This window comes from Bufo bufo, chromosome 1 (assembly GCF_905171765.1).
Source record: "Bufo bufo chromosome 1, aBufBuf1.1, whole genome shotgun sequence".
Taxonomy (NCBI): Eukaryota; Metazoa; Chordata; class Amphibia; order Anura; family Bufonidae; genus Bufo; species Bufo bufo.
Window position 1 is genome coordinate 597,553,778 of NC_053389.1, and position 17,914 is coordinate 597,571,691.

The following is a 17,914-nucleotide window of genomic DNA, read 5'->3' on the forward strand; positions in this document are numbered from 1 at the left end:
GAGGCTTGAGGAGTATAGGCTGATGTCCTCAGCATTTTCTCCACCGCCCTGAGGCCCCTATCATGTACAATTGACGTGTATAGTGAAGTCACGTCAAAAGATGCGAGTAACACTGAAGACACCTGGGTTAAATCAACACTTTGTAATTTAATCAAAAATTCTGATGTATCATGTATGTAGGATGACCCCCCTATGGAAAATTCCCGCAAAACTTTGTCTAGGAATATAGCTATGCCGCTGAAGATAGAATCAGAACCCGAGACGATGGGTCGTCCCGGGGGATCGATGAGGGTCTTGTGAATCTTGGGCAGCACATAGATCACCGGAGTGACCGGATGTGCTACCTCAAGAAAATCACTAAGATCCCCATCGATAATTCCTGCGGTCAAAGCCTCCCTAAGACATCGGCGGATGATATCCGCTATCATGAATTTGGGGTCAGCATCTAGAATCCTATACACCTGTGGGTCATCCAGTTGTCGCATAATTTCCTGTACATATTTAGTGGTGTCCATCACCACGACCGCACCCCCCTTATCAGCGGGTTTGAGAGTGAGGGTGGGGTCAGTTCTGAGGGACTCCAAGGCTTCTATCTCAGTGGTAGTCAGATTAGGGTATCTGAAATCAGGCTTCCCCTGAAAGGATAATCTGAGCTCAGAAATACCCTGTCTGACAGCACTGATGTAGGCATCAACAGATGGCTCATTGATAACTGGTACAAAATTACTTTTAGAAAATAGGTTGAGAGAACCCAGGGTGAAATCACTCATCTGGGGTCTCGCAGCCACACTCTTCTTGTGGAACCATACTTTCAGCTTGATTCGCCGAAAGAAAGAAAACAGATTAGATTCTATTTCAAACCAATCAACTGGTGCACTGGGACAAAATGAAAATCCCTTGGACAGGACACTCACTTGAGCAGCAGTCAGTTCCTTAGAGGATAAATTGACCACAGTCACTTCTTCCTCCCTGAGGTGGACTTCATTGCCATTGACCTGGTCTTGCTGCTGCGTGCTCCGCCTGGCCCTCCTGTGTCCACGACCACCTCTCCTGATGCATCGCCGCGTCTCTCCGGTAGCTGTGGACCCTTCTCTAAAAAAGACTGCTCCACATTAGAGGATGCCTGGGTCGTCTTTCTCCGTCTCCTGTTGTCTCGCTGTTGCATTGTCACAACCAGACAGTTGAGAAGCTCTGACAGGAGCCGTCCAGATCCTCCTCCTTGAGTTTCTCTGTTTTGGTTTCTGTTCCTCACCTCGTTAGTCTATCTCAGCTGTCATGCAGTCAGACTGATTACCTCCCTTTAAATTCCTCCCCATAAGGCAGTAGTGTGCGGCTGATACAACTTCCTGGAGTGTGTGTGTATGCATGCATGCTGTTCCTAGCTCCCAGTTCTGCAAGATAAGTTCTGTTTATGTATTTATGATTTTCTGTTTTCTGGATCCAGGTGACCCTGACTCCCTCCGTGTCTGTGTAGGGAGCCGGTGGTCGTGTCCCCTCACTATTGTAGGGCCTTCAGGTCTAAGATAGCCGAGGTACGTGGATATGCGCCCATCCACCTTTGGGGTGGTCGCATAGGCTGAGCAATAAGGGAGAGCGGCAGGTCGATTGCAGGGGTCTCCCTTTTGTTCCTTAGTTGTGGGTCCAGTAAGTCATTGTTTGTATTGTATTATCTTGTTTCCTGTACACCATCCGTGACATTATCAGCCGCCTAAAACCGTTCTAAGCATGGATCCGGTTACACTTTTGGCTGAACGCTTTCAGGGTCTTGCTTTGGAGGTAGCTGACCTCCGTAAGACTTTTTCTCAGTTTCAAGTGACCGGTTCAGCTTGCGTTCATGGAGTTTGTGCTGAGCCTAAGATTTCGCTCCCGGATACGTTTTCCGGGGGTAGTGAGAATTTTGTACGTTTTAGAAAGGCTTGCAAACTCCATTTTCGCCTTCTTCCCCATTCTTCTGGTGATGAAGAACGAAGAGTGGGTATCATTATATCGCTGCTCAGGGGTAACGCTCAGTCCTGGGCCTTTTCGCTGCCGGAGGGGGCACGGCCCCTCCGTTCAGTGGATGAATTCTTTTTAGCCCTGGGTCAGATATATGATGATCCGGATCGTGTTGCTCTGGCTGAGTCTAAACTACGTCTGTTATGCCAGGGTAAACAATCCGCAGAGATTTACTGCTCAGAATTTCGGAGATGGGCAGCAGATACGGGTTGGAATGATGCTGCACTCCGAAGTCAATTTTGCTATGGTCTTTCAGAGGGATTGAGAGATGCATTTGCTTTTCATGAAAGACCTACCTCCTTGAATTCTGCTATGTCTCAGGCTGTTCGTATTGACAGGCGTCTTAGAGAGAGAGGAGAGATCTCTCCTTCCTGTCATACTCAGTCCCGGGACAGTGCAGCGGTGTCATTCTGTGCACAGGGGTCTCAGTCGCTGTCAGCCCCTTCTGAGCAGGAGCCCATGCAGCTGGGGTTGATTGCCTCTGACAATAGAAGATTCAGCCCGCAGGGGAGGGTTTGCTTTTGTTGTGGAGGTATAAATCATCTGGCAAATGTTTGTCCCTCTAGGAGATTCAGGCAGTTTTCTGGGAGTAATAAAGAGACAAAAAGGAAGAAATCTTTTAAGAATGTTCCGTCTGTTACTATTGGCAGGGTTGAGGCGGAAATTGAAGGTTTTCCTTTTGCTTGTAGTTCCCGTTTTGTCCTGCCTGCTAGGGTGGCGCTAGAGAGCAAGAGCATTTTTTGTGAGATTTTTGTGGATAGTGGAGCAGCTGTAAACCTCATTGATAATCAATTTGCAATAACTCATGGTTTCCAGGTATGCACTTTGGGAAGAGATATTCCTGTTTTTGCTATTGATTCAGCTCCACTTTCTCAGAGATCATTAAAGGGCATAGTTCACAATATCCATTTAGTTGTGAATGATGCTCATGTTGAGGATGTGTCATGTTTCGTCCTTAGCGGTTTGCCTACTCCTCTAGTGTTGGGGCTACCCTGGCTCACTAAACATAACCCCACCATTGATTGGCAAGCGAGGCAAATAAATGGTTGGAGTAACTTTTGCAGAGAGAATTGCCTCATAACATCTATTTCTGAGGTTTCTACTAAAACTGTACCACCTTTCCTCTCTGAGTTTTTGGATGTTTTCTCTGAGAGTGGAGTTCAGGGTTTACCTCCGCACAGGGAGTATGATTGCCCTATTGATCTCATCCCAGGCGCCAAGCTGCCTAAATCTCGTTTATACAATCTTTCCCAACCTGAGAGGGTCGCTATGCGTGCTTATATCTCTGAGAGTCTGAGAAAAGGACACATACGTCCCTCGAAGTCACCTGTTGCCGCTGGTTTTTTCTTTGTTAAGAAAAAAGATGGTTCTTTAAGACCTTGTCTGGATTTCAGGGAGCTGAACAGTATCACTATTCGTGATCCTTATCCGCTTCCTCTGATCCCGGACTTGTTTAACCAGGTTGTTGGGGCGAAAGTCTTTTCCAAATTAGACCTAAGAGGGGCATACAACCTGGTTAGGGTCAGAGAAGGAGATGAATGGAAGACGGCTTTCAATACCCCTGAGGGCCATTTTGAGAATTTAGTTATGCCTTTTGGTTTGATGAATGCCCCAGCCGTTTTTCAGCATTTCGTCAACAGCATTTTTTATCATTTGATGGGAAAATTTGTATTAGTGTATTTGGATGACATTTTGATTTTTTCTCCTGATTTCAAGACTCATAAGGAACACTTATGTCAGGTCTTACTCATCCTGCGGGAGAATAAATTATTCGCGAAACTGGAAAAATGTGTGTTTGCGGTTCCAGAGATCCAATTTCTGGGGTTTCTTGTCTCCGCTTCTGGTTTTCGCATGGACCCCGAGAAGGTTTGCGCTGTGCTTGAGTGGGAGCTTCCTGAGAATCAGAAGGCGCTGATGCGTTTTTTGGGCTTTGCTAATTATTACAGGAAATTTATTTTGAATTATTCCTCTGTTGTTAAACCACTCACTGATATGACCAGAAAGGGGGTAGATTTTTCTTCCTGGTCGGTAGAGGCGCGTAAGGCCTTTTCTAATATCAAGGAGAGTTTTGCTTCCGCTCCCATCCTAGTACAACCTGATGTTTCGTTACCCTTCATAGTTGAGGTTGATGCTTCTGAGGTTGGGGTGGGTGCGGTCTTGTCTCAGGGTTCCTCTCCTGCCAAATGGCAACCGTGTGCCTTTTTCTCAAAGAAGCTCTCCTCCGCAGAGAGAAATTATGATGTGGGAGATAGGGAATTGTTGGCCATCAAGTTGGCTTTTGAGGAATGTCGCCATTGGCTAGAGGGAGCCAGACACCCTATTACCGTGTTTACTGACCATAAAAATCTGGCCTACTTGGAGTCAGCCAAGCGTCTGAACCCGAGACAGGCCAGATGGTCTCTGTTCTTTTCAAGGTTTAATTTTGTTGTTACGTTCCGCCCTGGGGTTAAGAATGTGAAGGCAGATGCCCTATCACGTTGTTTCCCGGGAGGTGGGAATTTTGAAGACCCGGGTCCCATTTTGGCTGAAGGTGTGGTGGTCTCTGCTCTTTTTCCTGAATTGGAGGCAGAGGTGCAGGCAGCCCAGTCAGAAGCTCCTGATCTTTGTCCTCCTGGGAGGTTGTTTGTGCCTCTCGCTTTGAGACACAAGATTTTTAAAGAACATCACGATACGGTCCTTGCTGGGCACCCGGGGACAAGAGCCACACTGGATCTCATTGCTCGGAGATTCTGGTGGCCTGCGCTTCGTAAGTCGGTTGAGGGTTTTGTGGCAGCTTGCGAGACTTGCGCTCGTGCCAAGGTCCCTCATTCACGGCCATCAGGTCCTCTCCTTCCTTTGCCCATTCCTTCCCGTCCTTGGACACATCTGTCCATGGACTTCATAACGGACTTGCCTCGTTCCTCGGGGAAGTCTGTGATTCTGGTGGTGGTGGACCGTTTTAGCAAAATGGTGCATTTTATCCCTTTTCCTGGTTTGCCCAATGCTAAGACGCTGGCGCAGGCATTTGTTGACCACATTGTCAAATTGCATGGGATTCCTTCAGACATTGTCTCTGATAGGGGCACGCAGTTTGTTTCCAGATTCTGGAAGGCCTTCTGTTCTCGCTTGGGGGTTCGCTTGTCATTCTCTTCTGCTTTCCATCCGCAGTCGAATGGCCAGACAGAGCGTGTCAATCAGAATCTGGAGACATATCTGCGCTGTTTTGTGGCGGAGAATCAGGAGGATTGGTGTTCTTTTTTGTCCCTTGCTGAGTTTGCTTTAAATAACCGTCGTCAGGAGTCCTCTGATAAGTCACCATTTTTTGGTGCATATGGGTTTCATCCGCAGTTTGGGACTTTCTCTGGAGAGGGCTCTTCTGGTTTGCCTGATGAGGACAGATTCTCCTCGTCTTTGTCATCTATTTGGCAAAAGATTCAGGATAATCTAAAGAACATGAGTGAGAGATATAAGCGTGTGGCGGATAAGAGACGTGTGCCTGGTCCGGACCTGAATGTTGGTGATTTGGTGTGGCTGTCTACCAAGAATATCAAATTGAAGGTTCCCTCCTGGAAGTTGGGTCCTAGGTTTATTGGGCCTTACAAGATCCTGTCTGTCATCAATCCTGTTGCCTACCGTCTTGATCTTCCTCAGACTTGGAAGATCCATAATGTTTTCCATAAGTCCTTATTGAAACCTTATGTTCAACCTATTGTACCCTCGCCTTTGCCTCCTCCTCCGATTAATGTTGATGGAAATCTTGAATTTCAGGTCTCTAGGATTGTGGATTCTCGTCTTGTCCGCGGTTCCCTCCAGTACCTCGTTCATTGGGAGGGTTATGGTCCTGAGGAGAGGATGTGGGTCCCAGTGACGGACATTAAGGCCTCTCGTCTCATCAGGGCTTTCCATAGGTCCCATCCTGAGAAGGTGTGCCCTGAGTGTCCGGAGTCCACTCCTAGAGGGAGGGGTACTGTCACAACCAGACAGTTGAGAAGCTCTGACAGGAGCCGTCCAGATCCTCCTCCTTGAGTTTCTCTGTTTTGGTTTCTGTTCCTCACCTCGTTAGTCTATCTCAGCTGTCATGCAGTCAGACTGATTACCTCCCTTTAAATTCCTCCCCATAAGGCAGTAGTGTGCGGCTGATACAACTTCCTGGAGTGTGTGTGTATGCATGCATGCTGTTCCTAGCTCCCAGTTCTGCAAGATAAGTTCTGTTTATGTATTTATGATTTTCTGTTTTCTGGATCCAGGTGACCCTGACTCCCTCCGTGTCTGTGTAGGGAGGCGGTGGTCGTGTCCCCTCACTATTGTAGGGCCTTCAGGTCTAAGATAGCCGAGGTACGTGGATATGCGCCCATCCACCTTTGGGGTGGTCGCATAGGCTGAGCAATAAGGGAGAGCGGCAGGTCGATTGCAGGGGTCTCCCTTTTGTTCCTTAGTTGTGGGTCCAGTAAGTCATTGTTTGTATTGTATTATCTTGTTTCCTGTACACCATCCGTGACATGCATATTGAGTTGTGTGTCGGTCTGCCAATTGTAGATGTTCCCTTTCCTGTAGTCGTCTGCGTCCCTGCACCATTTCACCCTTTTGTTCTCCTCTGAATCTGTTTGAAAAGATTTCATATGGGAGGACATATCCTCCATGTATTTGGTGAGATCTTCAGGAGATAAAAGAGACTGCAGACTGGCTTCAATATCACCTTTTTCACACTGCAGAGTAGACAATTCATGTTGCAGATACTCAATGTTGAGCAAAATAAAGTCTAATGAATAACGATTTGATAAAGATTCAAACTTTTTGCAAAACACAGGGTTATCAAAAAACAGATTAGGTCGGATGTTGGACCGCATCCCTCGGGGAATTTTTTGTGTTCTATGGTATTCACCAAGGGTCATCATGTGAAGACGCAGAGAAATGATGCGTTTGGAAAGATTTTCATACTTGCGCTTTAGCTCTTTTGCAGATGGGGTGTTGAGGAAGGTGGTATCTCCCCCTATGCCTCGCAGGATACGTTCAGCATCTTCTGTTGTGTACACACAACCACTGGTGGAGACGGGTTCAGGTGTAGACATCATGGAAAACAATATGAAATGATGAATGCAAAAAAGTAATGAAATAGGCCGTGCTCAGCCAATAAGCCAAAATGTAGAAAGAAAAATGGCGGCACTGGCTCCAGAGGGAAAAAGCGGGTGCACGTCCCAAAGGGAATGGACTGGTTTCCCTGATGGATAAATTCAGAAAAATGAGCGGCACTCCAAGGATAAAAGCAGTGAACCCTTTATTCACACCGGTGGTGCAACGTTTCGGCTCTAATCACGAGCCTTCCTCAAGCAAAGATACAACTCAAATAACAGTGATTATATAGGGAATACAAATCATGTGGTCACAGCCCAGTGGGTGTGTTCAACAATTCATAAAAATACATAACAATAATTGGCAGTGCATACACATCGTACCCTGTCAAATGGGATTCCCTTTGCCCTTTTCTAACCCCCCATGCCCGTTTTTGTCTTCGGTTGGGTGCGATATGCATAGTGGTGGTTTATGGGCAGCTCTCCAGTAACAAAGATGGCGCGTTTAGCTCGATTTTCTGTTGTGCATGCGCATAGGATTATACACTGTGCTCCTCCGGGAGGACGTCTGCAGTGACGTAGGGGTGTCGGCTCACTGTGATGACGTGCAGCTTTCCTGGCTTGCTGAGTACTCGCTATTGGTGTGCTGCCACGCCTGCGCAGAAAGACATCTACAACGCCGATCTCACGGCACTGAATGAGCCTCCTTGCTAGATAGGTATGTTCTGCGATATTACTTCGTTGCTCCTCCCCCCTACATTTATGTACAATGTATACACTATATGTTGGCACATTACTTGATCATGTTTGTGTACTTGATCCGTATATCGTTTTATATTTAACACATATCACTGTTTTTTAATGATGATCATCATGTTTCTCTGTACTACAAGGTACGATGTGTATGCACTGCCAATTATTGTTATGTATTTTTATGAATTGTTGAACACACCCACTGGGCTGTGACCACATGATTTGTATTCCCTATATAATCACTGTTATTTGAGTTGTATCTTTGCTTGAGGAAGGCTCGTGATTAGAGCTGAAACGTTGCACCACTGGTGTGAATAAAGGGTTCAATGCTTTTATCCTTGGAGTGCCGCTCATTTTTCTGAATTTATCCATCAGGGAAACCAGTCCATTCCCTTTGGGACGTGCACCCGCTTTTTCCCTCTGGAGCCAGTGCCGCCATTTTTCTTTCTATATATATATATATATATATATATATATACAGTACAGACCAAAAGTTTGGACACACCTTCTCATTCAAAGAGTTTTCTTTATTTTCATGACTATGAGAATTGTAGATTCACACTAAAGGCATCAAAACTATGAATTAACACATGTGGAATTATATATATAACAAACAAGTGTGAAACAACTGAAAATATGTCATATTCTAGGTTCTTCAAAGTAGCCACCTTTTGCTTTGATTACTACTTTGCACACTCTTGGCATTCTCTTGATGAGCTTCAAGAGGTAGTCCCCTGAAATGGTTTTCACTTCACAGGTGTGCCCTGTCAGGTTTAATAAGTGGGATTTCTTGCCTTATAAATGGGGTTGGGACCATCAGTTGCGTTGAGGAGAAGTCAGGTGGATACACAGCTGATAGTCCTATTGAATAGACTGTTAGAATTTGTATTATGGCAAGAAAAAAGCAGCTAAGTAAAGAAAAACGAGTGGCCATCATTACTTTAAGAAATGAAGGTCAGTCAGTCAGCCGAAAAATTGGGAAAACTTTGAAAGTAAGGGCTATTTGACCATGAAGGAGAGTGATGGGGTGCTGCGCCAGATGACCTGGCCTCCACAGTCACCGGACCTGAACCTAATCGAGATGGTTTGGGGTGAGCTGGACCGCAGAGTGAAGGCAAAAGGGCCAACAAGTGCTAAGCATCTCTGGGAACTCCTTCAAGACTGTTGGAAGACCATTTCAGGGGACTACCTCTTGAAGCTCATCAAGAGAATGCCAAGAGTGTGCAAAGCAGTAATCAAAGCAAAAAGGTGGCTACTTTGAAGAACCTAGAATATGACATATTTTCAGTTGTTTCACACTTGTTTGTTATGTATATAATTCCACATGTGTTAATTCATAGTTTTGATGCCTTCATAGTCATGAAAATAAAGAAAACTCTTTGAATGAGAAGGTGTGTCCAAACTTTTGGTCTGTACTGTATATATATATATCAAACTCAAAGCTCAAAAGCCATGAGAGGTACTTATATGAGTAGTGAAAAATACAAAAGTGTATATATACATAAAAATAGTAAAAATGATAAAAATAAATATAAAAATAAAAGTGGATGAATGAAGTATAAATAAAAAATATATACAAATATAAATCAACATATATATGTGTAATATAATTGATAGATACAAAAATAGTGCAGAATATATCTCATATATAAATAACTGGATATCCATACTCATTGGCACATATATCTACACATTGATAGCAGCAATTCAGATTGATCAGGATGGTGGGCATTCAATATATGTTTTATTCCTGAGTTTCTCCAGGGGTCGTCAAAGGTGGAAATAGCGACACATACATATGATGAAATGAGTGAGCTAGGTATATAAAGAATAAAAAATGTTAACTAAAAACACATAGACAAAGACGAGCACAATATATATGAATAAAAAATTTATATACTAAATGAGAAAATAATACCATAAGAACATGAAAATAAACATAATTATAAATGATTTTAAAAAGTGGCATGGCACTCAGAGAAAAGGAGCGAAACCCAAGACATCATTAAGGCCCCTTGGTTGTATCGTATCCAGGGTCCAAATCCACCTTGTCTCACGCTGAGCAAGCATCTTCATAAGATTTCCACCTCTCATTTCCAAATTTATGTGGTCAATGCCACGTATTTTCAAGAGGGACGGATTTCCCTGATGGAATTTCTTAAAGTGTTTGGGAATGGGTTTCAAATTAACTAACTCATCAACGTCTTTGGCTTTCACTATGTCTCGAATGTGTTCCCTTACTCTGATTTTTAGTTCCCTAGTGGTGAGGCCGACATAAATTTTTTGACATGGGCAAGTTGCATAATACACTACTGCTTTAGTAGTGTAGCTAATGCTGTGTCTAATTTGATACATTTTAGTTTGAGTTGAGTTAGTAAAGTCCGTGGCCTTCTCTATATTTGGACACACTACGCATCTGCCACATGGGGAACAACCCCATTTTGGTCTCCTAGAACCAAAAATTCCCCCACTATCTACAGGTGTATAATAGGATTTGACTAGATGGTCACGCAGGTTTCTCGAATGCCTGGCTACCAATGATGGATGGGGGGACAAGTATTGCGCCAGGACCGAATCAGTCCTCAAGATTGGCCAAAACCTTTTTAATAGCTGGTACATATGTTCCCACTGGGAATGGTAGTTAGTAATGTACCTCACTGTTTCAACAGATTGATGCCTTACCTTAGGGTTCACCAGACTCTCTCGTGGTGTATTTCTTGCTCTATTATAAGCTTTTTTAATAGATCTTTTGCTATATCCTCTTTTGAGGAAACGGTTTTTCAGGATACCCGCCTGTCTCTCAAAGTCATCATTACTAGAACATATCCTCCTTATCCTAATGAATTGACCAGTTGGGATTGGGTGTGATGAGGATGCATGCAATAGTGCATTAGCAGATGTCTCCTTTCTTTACACATCCGTCTGTAAATAGCCCATATCATCGGTTTTGATCTTGACATCCAAAAAATCCACCGTTTTGGGATTGAAATTGTAAGTTAAATGAATATTATAGCTATTAATATTCAAACTATCCATAAATACCTGTAATTCATCAGCGGAACCATTCCAGATCAAGAAGATATCGTCGATGTACCGGGACCAGAAGCTGGATATCTACATATATGTATAGCGGTACATGGTCTATACCCTTAAATCTATTACATCATGGTACTTTAATTCCCCTGACCGGCTATTTTCTACCTCATATCTTATTCTCTACCTTTTTCTTTCTTTCTTCTTAATATTTTCAATGGTGGGAGAGACTGTTATACTATGATTCGAGGACCTTCCTGATGCGGGAGAATTTTCTTGCTTTATGGTTTGAGGACCTTCCTGGTGCATGACGCGGCCGTTCACGTGACTGGCCATCACGTGACAACCGCGTTATGAGGTGGAATCACGTGCGCTGCCGGCTGACTGGCCATCGAGCGGCCGGGCACGTCCCACCTTTTCCCTAGTGATGTCATCATTGGCAGACGTAGGAGTCTGCGAACTTAATCTAAATCATACACAGGTGAGCTAGGTGCTTTAAATATAGACACATGTGCAGGATGAGCCACATCCCCCAGAAAAAGGCATTCCAGCCGAAACGTGCGTCGGGGTATGTGGCTCTCCTGAGTTGGACAGTCTTTCATTTTATGGGTATGTAATTTCATAGCATGAGGCTACCCTTTGCTTTATAAACCAATGTCTTTGTGATAGAATTCAGTTACTGTGTGTTTGCTGCAGGGGTTGATCTCTGTGATCTTTGACTTCACTTGGTAGACGCAGTTATCTAGGTGATCGATTCCTGTATATTCTTGTATATGTATATGCATCTATACATGGCTCTATTTTAGGGCACTGGCAGTCACCTTATTTGCCTTCAAGGTGATATATACATATATGTTCACGCATGTCTATAGGACTTGGTTCTCTATTTTTGTGATAGATGATACTATGCACATATGCACTTTTTTGCTGAGGTTTAGACATTTGTCTTTATCACAAGTGGATGGGACCATTTGAGTGACCAGTTGCTGTACACGTGTATGTCTCGAGCTTAGATTTTTGTCTTTGGTGCACTGGCAGCCTCTTATGTGGAGATATATACGTCTATACCAGCACAATTGTGGACACTTGTGACATCTCTAACATATAAAACAGGTCTTGTCCTATATGCGTGTATATATATGTGTATGTTTGGAGATATACATCTGCATTTTTTCTGGACATCTGTGACAATTGTGTGGGACATCCGTATACGTCAGTGCATTTGTTGTACATCTTAGCTTTTTGGTAGCCTCACTGCCCTCTTCCCTTAATTGTTATGGAACTATGTTATGTCCCTTCAGGTGTAGTCCACCTTTTTATCTGATGTGATACATCACATATAATAAACTTTTTTATGTATTGTCTAATAAAGTATATGTATATTTTGCTACTATACCCATCTAGTCTCAGTTTATCCTTTGTTTGTGTATGTTTATGTACACTGAGTGGGTACGTTACTATAGGGTACTCTCCATCACATAGGATCACTAAATGTGAACGCAAATCTGTGTGCATTCTGTGACTGTTGTATTCTAGTAATACATACAGTATATCAATAGGGCTGACAACGTTTTATTATCACAATCAAATTTATTATGCAGTAAATGGGTACAAGTATACAATTAGATATAAAGTGCTTAGTGCAAAAGAGACTAAAAGACTACAAATTCCAACATAATAGGTAATGAAAGCAGCAATGTGCAAAGGATCAACCAGTAATAACACAAACTAAACATATTAGATAGACCAGGTATAGCCCTGCATTAACATCAGATACAGACCAATATACCTCCACGTGGTCATCCCTATTGATATATGTATTACTACTAGACCATTGTTACCTCCATTATATGGGCTGTCGTTGTTGTAACTAATTTTAGCTATTTAATATTTATAATGTTTAATTAATAAAGATATTATTACCCAGTATCTGCTTATTATGCTTTTGTGGAGGTTTGATATTTCGTTTTGGTGTATTCGTTAGTGTTTGACACCACATAATTCCACCTACAGGTATTGATTGGTGGTTTGTACATTTTTGGGGAGTATGTTTATTGGGAAGTAAAGGAAGACAGTGCCAGTGGCAAGATGGGGCTGGTAGTCAATAGTCACCATCAGCAATGGCAGATCTATTCAGCAGCCTCAGAGGGAGGTGTGTGATATATGTCTGATTTATTTTGACATAAGTAATGTTTTGTACAGTGGAGGAGGAAAACTGTTCCAGTCTACATGTCCAAAAGTCCATGGGGTCAGGGAACACAGCCACAGTCCTTTAGAAAACTAATTTTAAACAATTTTTCAAGTGGATAGTTTGGCAGAAGTATAAATATCATAAATTTGGGTTAAGGCAATGGAACTGCACAATACTTAAAAATTGAAATTTTTTATAGAAAGCTGGTCAAAAGTACTAATTTCATGGAGAACAATAAAAGTTGGGTAAAGGCATGGAACTGTGTGACATTTCTAAATGTAGACAATTTTTATAAACTTATAAAGCTGCCCAGAAGTACCAATGTCATACAGCAGAATTAAATTTGAGTGACAACGCCACCTGCCTTGCTGAATAACCCTTCTGAGTTGACACTGGAGGCAGCACAAGACAGAACTGAGACAGTAAACTGTGCCAATTCCAGCCATTGTTCCAATCTTCCTTCCCAGAAATCCATGAGGTCAGGGAACAGGCTATGTGCCAGGGTAATTGCCACAGTCATTTACAAAACAAGACAATTTTAAAAATTATCTAAAAAAAATACATCTGGACAGAAGTATGAATATCATACAGCAGAATTTAATGTTGGCGAAGGCGTCGAACTGTGCCACATTTCCATAATGAGGAGTCAATTTTTATAGCTGTCTACCTGGCAAAAAGTCCAACTGATGGCAAACAGAAGAATTCAATTTTAGAGAAGAATTAAATTTGTGGAAGGCTGGCCATGAGTAAGAACTTAGAGTTCTTAGGTTAGAGTTCAATAAGTGTAGATCAAGCGTGTGGGACTGCAGTTACAATATTTTATGGATGTACCATTTTGCAGAAGATTACATAAAGTGAAGAATTGCGATTTTACCAAGTGCTGGATTAAAACTGTGGTTGATGGCATAGAGAGTAATTTTAGCATAGAGAAGAATTGAATTTGCATGAAGTTGTGCAGTGGTGGGATTCAAAGTTTTAACAAGTTATCTACTCAATGGTGAACGGCAGACATGCGGGATTACGATGCATACTTACAAAGACAATAATTAGGCTTGTTCGCCAAATTTTTCGTAAACAATTCGGTTAGATCCGAATTTATTTGCGGTGAATCGCGTTAAAAAACTGCTATTTCCTGGTTGCAGAGAGCCTTTAAAGTGGTGTAGAACACTGTGCCTTGCAGTAACACGCATAGGGAGTCTGCTGTGGTAGTGAAACAATACTGTGAGTCAGTATGACATGCGTATGACAGGCGTCGCTCTGAGAATCACTGCACACTTCACTTATTTGGGCAGTTACGGGGCCAAAACTGACCAAATAGCTGAAGTATGAACTCAGCCTTACAAGTCAATATTAGCGTCAATAACAAACGCACTCCTTTTACACTGTTGGCAGCTGATTCCACATAGATGTCTACAGAACCTGTTGTATTAAATGCTTATACAAGTAGAGCCCATCCGAGTGGAGAAGGTGTCAGCAGAATGTTTGTGTTGATGTCACTGATTATTTTGCCCTTCCTCTGATCTGAAGAACAATAACCCACAAAAAACGGATCCTGTCTGTGGAGCATCCACCTTCACTCAGTCAGCATTTGGTCAGTAATCCATCAGTATTGCTAAAGCCAAAAAAAACAGGAGTGGATCCAAAACAGAGATGACACGAGAATGGGTTATTTGTATGTGTTCTGTGTTTTTTACCCACTCCTGCTTTTGACTACCAATTCATAAGCCAATTCTGATGCAAAATAGGGAGCATGTCATGTAGTCCTTACAGCTGTTACACAGACAGGATCCGTTGTGCGTCTCATTTTTCCTTGCTTATGACAGATCAGAAGAAGGGTCAAATAAATGATGATGTCAGCCAGGCCGAAAGGCAAAATAGTAGCCCAGTCATGAAGTGGGGAGGGTGGGAACAGCATGAGAAGTCCACAGAGTAGCCCTGTGACATAGTGGTGAGGTGGAAGCAGCATGAGGAGACCACAGAGTGTACCAATGACAGAGTGTGGAGGTGGCAGCTGCAGCATAAGGAGGCCACAGGATGGCACAATGACGGAGTGCGAAGGTGGCAGCAACAGCATTAGGAGGAGGCCACAGGGTGGCACAATGACAGTGTGGAGGTGGCAGCAGCAGCATCAGGAGGAGGCCACGGGGTGGTACAATGACAGTGTGGAAGTTGCAGCAGCAGCATGAGAAGACCACAGAGTGCCACAATGACAGAGGCTGGAGGTGGCAGCAGCATCATCAGGAGGCCACATAGTGGCAAGGTGACATAGTGTGGAGGTGGCAGCAGCATCAGGAGACCACAGAGTGGAAAGGTGACCTAGTGTGGAGGCGGCAGAAGCATCAGGGGACCACAGAGTGGCAAGGTGACATAGTGTGGAGGTGGCAGCAGCATCAGGAGACCATATAGCGGCAAGGTAACATAGTGTGGAGGTGTCAGCAGCATTAGTAGACCACAGAGTGGCAAGGTGACATAGTGTGGAGGTGGCAGCAGCATCAGGAGACCACATAGTGACCCGGTGACAGAGTAGGGAGGTGGGTGGCAATACCAGTACCAGCTGAATATGGGGGGTAAAAGAAGAAGCACTTGGCATCAGATGTGTGGCATCAGGCTGGTGGCAATATCAGAATAGCAGCTGAGGCAGGTAGCCAAAAGAAACCGGTCTCTTTTGTCAAAGTATTAGTGTCGCACCATGCTCGATCTAGTCTGATGCATCAGACATTAGTGGCTGGAAATCCTGGCTGAGCAACACCTGATTCATCTTGACAAAGGTCAGTCTCTCAAAATTTTGGGTGGATAGGCGAGTTCTTCTTGGGGTAACTATGGCCCGCCGCTCTAAACACCCGCTCTGATGCAACACTACTGGCCGAGCAACCTCTGCCAGTTGCAGCCACAAATCCAGTTTGGATGCCCAGTAGTCCAGAAAATCTTCAATGTGGGGTGGCAGGGTGCTGTCCAAGTATGCAACCACCTGCTTGTTCAGGTCCTGCTACAGGTCTAGCTGTTGCTGCTGCTGGTGAGTAGTTTCTTCACTAGGAGGTTGAATAAAGCTGCTCATCAGTGACTCTAGACTCAGATTGCTGCTGATGAAGTTGGAACTGCTCCTAACCCCTCACCCTGCCACAGCAGCCATGGCAGAGGAACGTGAGCTCAGAGGGCCCCCCGAGTCATACCTGCGAGAGGATGGACAGTGACGCAGATAGGCAGCGGCCAATTGACTACATAGGATGTCTCTGTAGTATTTCAGTTTTTTCCTCCCTCTCAGCGGGTTAACAAAGGCCCCCAATTTGGGCTGCTAGCGAGGGTCCAACAAGGTGGAGAGCCAGAAGTCATCCCTCTGCCGAATGGTGACAATTCGTCTGTCACAACGCAAGCAGGTGAGCACGCATCGGGCCATTTGTGCAAGTGACTCGGAGGGACTCTGTCACGCTTCGGTGTGGGAGGGAAACCTACACCAAACTTAGGAGGGAAAGGAGTGAGGGGAAAAGGCCTGGAAACTAGAGAAAGGAGCAGGTCACCTCCTAGAGAAACCCTTATCAAAGTCCTTACTGACTGCAAGTATGAACTGACCCGAAGGTAAGTGAGTTCATACACCGGAACCTAAAGTCCTAACTCACCCTGTAGGACCCTGGTACTAATATCAGGACAAGAGACAACCTGTTCCTCCAAACGGTAGGACGAACAGGAGTCTCCCTCAAGAAGCCTAAACAAAAATGACAGGGAAAAGCACAACACAAGTAAACCAACACAATAAACAACAGGGGAAAGAGACACTTAACTTCAAATGGCTATGGAACCACAGGAACTCTGTGAGATCCAAACACAGCACTCCACAGAATATATAAACTGCACAGCATGGTGGGAGAAGCCACAATAAATAGGGAAGGTAAAATTGCCACATAAGCAACACCTGAGGCAAGGGGTGTGGCCATTACCAGAAACAACACAGACACGAATTGATCCACAAGAAACCTGTCAGATCAAACTATGTATTACCAGTCTCACTGATCTCCTGGCACCTGTCACGAGAATGTCCGTGACAGTACCCCCTTTTATATGGGTGACCTCCGGGCACCCAGGAGAATCCTTATCCAGGTTAGACCTGTGAAAAGCTTTCACCAAACGACTGGCATTCATGTCAGATGCTGGTACCCACATCCTTTCCTCTGGTTCATAACCCTTCCAGTGAGCAAGATACTGAAGAGATCTATGGAGAATTCGATAGTCAATTTATCTTGGCGATCTGAAATTCCAAACTACTGTCCACCATGACAGGAGCAGGTGGCAAGGAAGACGATTCCAAACGTTCAACATATCTCTTCAACAAACATTTATGGAACACATTATGAATTTTCAGAGCCTGAGGAAGTTCAAGACGAAAGGATATCGGATTAATAATGGCGGTAATCTTATATGGACCAATAAATCTTGGACCCAACTTTCAAGAAGGTACCTTTAACTTAATGTTTCTTGTGGACAACCACACAGAATCACCCACTCTTAGGTCCGGACCATTTATACATTTCCTGTCAGCCACATGTTTATACTTGTTGCCCATATTCCTCAAGTTATTTTGAATTTTCCGCCATATAGATGACAATGATGATGAAAAACGTTCCTCCTCAGGAATTTTAGCAGTATCAGAACCAGAAAATGTGCCAAACTGCGAGTGAAACCCACATGCTCCAAAAAACGGTGACTTATCAGTGGACTTCTGTCTACGATTGTTTATGGCGAACTCTGCTAAAGACAAAAATGAAGACCACTCCTCCTAGTTCTCAAAGATAAAACATCTCAAGTAAGTCTCCAGATTCTGATTAGTGCGTCTCGTTTGTCCATTCGACTGAGGATGAAAAGCTGAAGAAAAGGACAGTTGTACCCCCAGTCTAGTACAGAA